Below are 4,722 nucleotides of genomic sequence, written 5' to 3' on the forward strand. Positions count from 1 at the left end.
TGCTTTGGATGCCATATTACCAGGACTTATTGGAATAATGCTGTTGGGATTGTACTTATTCCAAAACGAGTCAAACAACAATCCTGTAATATCTGCATTATTCGCCGCTCTCCATAAACCTTTGTTGGCCATGTTCTATTCCCTGCTTTACATCTGCTGTGTCAACAAATGTGACTGTAAGATACTTTACTTAGTGTTTGAACCTTTTACTTACTTTGTATTCTGAACCTGAAGGTGCTGTTGCAGTTCTCATAGCAATACCTAAGTAATTTTAAGATTAATTTATGATGTCTCCATTTGAAATACTCAAATCAACTTAACTTGGTGTTGCCATAAAAATTAGTTGGATGTAAAGTGAATCTACAGTTATTTTACCTCTAGTTGTTATGTTGGCTAACTAAATATAAATCAGAGGTAAAATAAATATGAACATAAATAAAATAAAATAAAATAAACACTAATATAAATAAATCAGAGGTAAAATAAAAATGGACGGACAGTAGTTCCAATCTTTTCTATTTTATACTCTTTTCAGACCGACTGTAATATTAGAACCGGGGACACGTTCCGCATACCTGCAAAAATGTGCCAATCATTCGAAGATGGGCGTAAAGTATTTAATAAATAAAAAAAACATTTATTATATTGAAATAAAAAATAATACAAGTGAATACAAATATAATCCGGATCTATGCAAATTTTTGAATAATAGATATTTGCCTTAACTAAACAGCGCTAGTTACCAATTACATTAGCAAATTGTCTATACATATTAACAAACTATGTTTCATCAAATTGTATTGAAAACTACTCTTGTTTCCAGTGGGTATTTGGAGCTTTTTGGAAAATCCTCTACTGAGTGTTCTTGGGAAATTATCTTATAGCACATATCTCATTCACATTTGGATTATTATATTGGATTATGTAAAATCGGATCAGATTTGGAAATTGGATTACAAAAATCTGGTAAGAAAATATTTATATATACATAATATAATTTACTGTAATTAATCCCAATTTCTTAATTCTAGAAAAGCATTATTACTATGCCCGATCTACCTCAGGCGATTTGATAGATATACGCGCAACAGTGGCCTTGTCACGTTAATTTAAAATATTTGATCCCAAAATTGTTTTTCTGTTGTATTGCTCAATGAGAAAACAAACACCATTGTATTATAAAAATCTAATGGGCCCGTTATTTGAATAGTTCTTTTCTTTTCTCATAGTCCAAAATTGACAAAAGTTCTTTTTTTAAATATTTTTTTCATAAGATAGGTACCTACCTAGGTGATTCACTTTCAAATAATAAATTACTCACCCTAAAAAAATGTAATTTAGAATTTAATGAAATATCAAGTGGCCATTTATTTACTAACCACCAGTCATGATGTCCAAATACTGTCAAAATATGTATTTACTTTATGTACATTAAAAACTTTCTGGGAAAAATGTTAAATGTTGGAAGAACCGTATTGTTTTTTGAGTTATGCAGGGTGTGTCAGGCGGAATTTTATAATAATTTGTGGTCTTATTTTCAGGCGATTCTTTCATTAGTGAGTGGACCACTATCTTTCCTGGGGGCTATACCTCTGAATCTCTTAATAGAAATTCCTTTTAGTAATCTGCAAAACTCGTTTCCCGATGTATGGAATAATTTTTGGGGAAAATCTGGAAGAATCAAAGATGATGATAAAAATGAGCCAGAAAAGAAAGTACAGTAAGCAATGGTATCCAATATATATATATATATATATATATATATATATATATATATATATATATATATATATATATATATATATATATATATATATATATATATATATATATATATATATATATATATATATATATATATATATATATATATATATATATATATATATATATATATATATATATATATATGTATGTATATATATATATATATATATATATATTCATGAATACATATAAATAATATTTTTTTATTTCAGCTCGACTAAGTGATGGTTAGTCAGTCAGTTATTATGTAATGAAATTAAAATTACAATAATTAGCAAAAAAATGTGGAGAGATGTAGTAGATGAAGATCAGCTCGCTGGCAAACGCGGCACTGTGCTCCAGTGTTTCCGCATGTCCAGCTGTAGATATATATATATATATATATATATATATATATATATATATATATATATATATATATATATATATATATATATATATATATATATATATATATATATATATATATATATATATATATATATATATATATATATATATATATATATATATATATATATATATATATATAATAAGCATCATGGTGTATAGTTATAAGCATTAGTATGTTTTGGTAAAATTTATATATAAATAAATATATGTATAAATAAAACACTGGTTAATAAGTTGAATATCAAACACTTTGTGTAATTTATTGGTAGTTTCTAGGAGGGCACACTAGTGCATTATCATAAATATATATAGTAGTACTTATTTACAAGATTTATTTCAAACAGAAATCATAATCATATTATATTCACCCCAATGACACAACAAAAGACGAATAGCCACATTAAATAAATATGTAATGACAACAATTTTTATATTTTCAACATCACAATGTTTGACATTATGTAACAAAAATATTTTGTAGGTACAATTGGAAGAAAGTATAAATATTTATGACTTTTCAAATCTCTAACTGCTTTCTTCGATTTCCGCTAAAAGTCACAAAATGGACGGAACAAAAATAGAACATTTCTTTAGCAAAGGAAAGACGGTTTTAAAATGCAGAAGACGGGTTGTAGTTCCATAGTTTGCGTTGCAGACACTGAGTTAAAGTGTCTGGGTTCGGGCCCACTCTTTCACAATTTTTCATTCTTTTTTTACAATGAGCCGCTTTGGCCCACAAAATAAGAACACTTATATTTCTCTTTTTTAACAATTTCTTGAAAAGGTTTAATTATTGTTTTTTAGCCAGTTTTGTCCGGTATCACCTATAAGTGGTCTTGATTAATTAAGCTGTCATCAAAAATTTCTTTATAAACATATATTTTTTAAATAAACTGCTTACATACATACTACAAATACAAATAACATGTTTGCATACACAATAACACCTCCAAGATATTGCATACAAGGGTCGTACATATTAGGATGAGCATTTTTTTGTTGCGTAACAATTGCATGTCTTGAGATACACGGAAAAATTGCTATTAGGTGTTCACATAAGACACATCGCTCACTCCTTTCAAGAACGTCATAAATCAAAAATCGTATTTTTTCAGTTGTGCATGTTTTCGGAATGCCCAGAAAATGTACTATATCTCAGCAAAAGCGGCATATTTTTAACTAAATATTTACCCGCTACAGGGCAGAAAGTGTTGTTTTTGCATTTTGAAGAAAAGGTATTGTTTAATTATTTTTTTAATTTTACTAAATATTTTTCAAATGGAGGAAAAACCTTCAGGTTTTACCTCAAAAGATCTGTTGCACAGTAAAAAGTTCAATAAGTGGCTTGATATTTATTTTTAATACATTGCATTATATTTTTAAACTTTAAAAATGTTCTCTTGAAAAATCAAGTTTTTTGATTTATGACGTTCTTGAAAGGAGTGAGCGACATGTCAATCACGCAAATCACTTGTTATGTACATATACGGGGAGAGGGGGGTAAATGTGAGATTTTCTATCACTTTTAAAGTGACATCTAATACCTAAGCCCAAACAATATGAAACATTACAAAAATATGTAAAATTTACAGATATAATTGCAGAATAGAATATTGTATGAAAATACTTGAGGGATATATTTTATCATTAAATTTCTCTTCTTTATTTCGACAATTTCTATGGACTTCACCAGAGTAGCTTCCACATTATTTTAGGGTAGGATAGGTTATTTAATTAACGATACCTTGGAAATTAAATTTATTTTTATTTCAAATAATTATATTATATGATAATATATTTCCCTTTTCATCAAGCCAGGTGCAAGATTCAATGCACATTAAATTTTAAAATTTCTGGTTGCACTGAAATCACTTTTGCCATTTTTTGTTGTAATCTACAAGGTACACTAGATAGTGTATTTAAAAAAAATGTAAATTAAAAATAATTTACTGATAGTATGTACATAAATTACTTAAAACAATATTAAAATAATATCATATTTAGAAGAATATACCACAAATAATACAAACGATAGACATGAATTGAATTGAATTATTCCACAGAATTATTGTTTGAAAATTAAAAATAAATTACGTTTTCTCATAAACTGTAATACATTTATTATCATAGTGACTATTATTATATGAAAAAAAACTAAAAAATATTATTACATTAAAAAAAAGTGAAACTGCCTAGTTGATATTTACTTTCCCAGGAGAGGTATTGGCGAGTGGCGGTCACTCTCATTCATTTCGTTTTCAATGAATCAGTGTGTCTTGTTATTGAACTAACTTAACTATATTGCAGAACAAGTAGATCTGTACGGGCAAACTGCTTTAGAAGTATACTTCTATAGTCGGAGCGCTAGATTGTTAGTATTGTATATAATTATTATAACCATCAAAAAAGTGTGCAATGTTGCATAATAGGTTATATAATTTGGACAGAATCACAGCAATGCAATAACGGTTTCTGCTTTATCTAAGTGGTTACTTAGAACAGGCAATGATAGGTCATAATCCAGATTTCCACATTCCCTTCTCGCAAAGTTTTTCATCTCTG

At 27.5% G+C, this 4,722-nt stretch overlaps 1 long non-coding RNA gene across 2 annotated transcripts; it reads left to right on the forward strand.

Moving 5' to 3' along the window:
- Window positions 1–917: 917 nt before the first annotated feature.
- Window positions 918–2,095, forward strand: LOC148298782 (uncharacterized). 2 transcript variants are annotated; one of them, XR_015839150.1, is made up of 3 exons: window positions 918–966; window positions 1,542–1,720; window positions 1,980–2,095. It is a non-coding gene; the product is annotated as an uncharacterized LOC148298782 (long non-coding RNA). The 2 variants fall into 2 exon arrangements; XR_015839151.1 differs by having other exon boundaries at window positions 1,542–1,730; window positions 1,980–2,084.
- The last annotated feature ends 2,627 nt before the right edge of the window (window positions 2,096–4,722 follow it).

Source organism: Brachycentrus maculatus, unplaced genomic scaffold, assembly GCF_059751285.1.
Source record: "Brachycentrus maculatus isolate JH-2025_06_01 unplaced genomic scaffold, ASM5975128v1 h1tg001601l, whole genome shotgun sequence".
In the NCBI taxonomy this organism is placed as follows: Eukaryota; Metazoa; Arthropoda; class Insecta; order Trichoptera; family Brachycentridae; genus Brachycentrus; species Brachycentrus maculatus.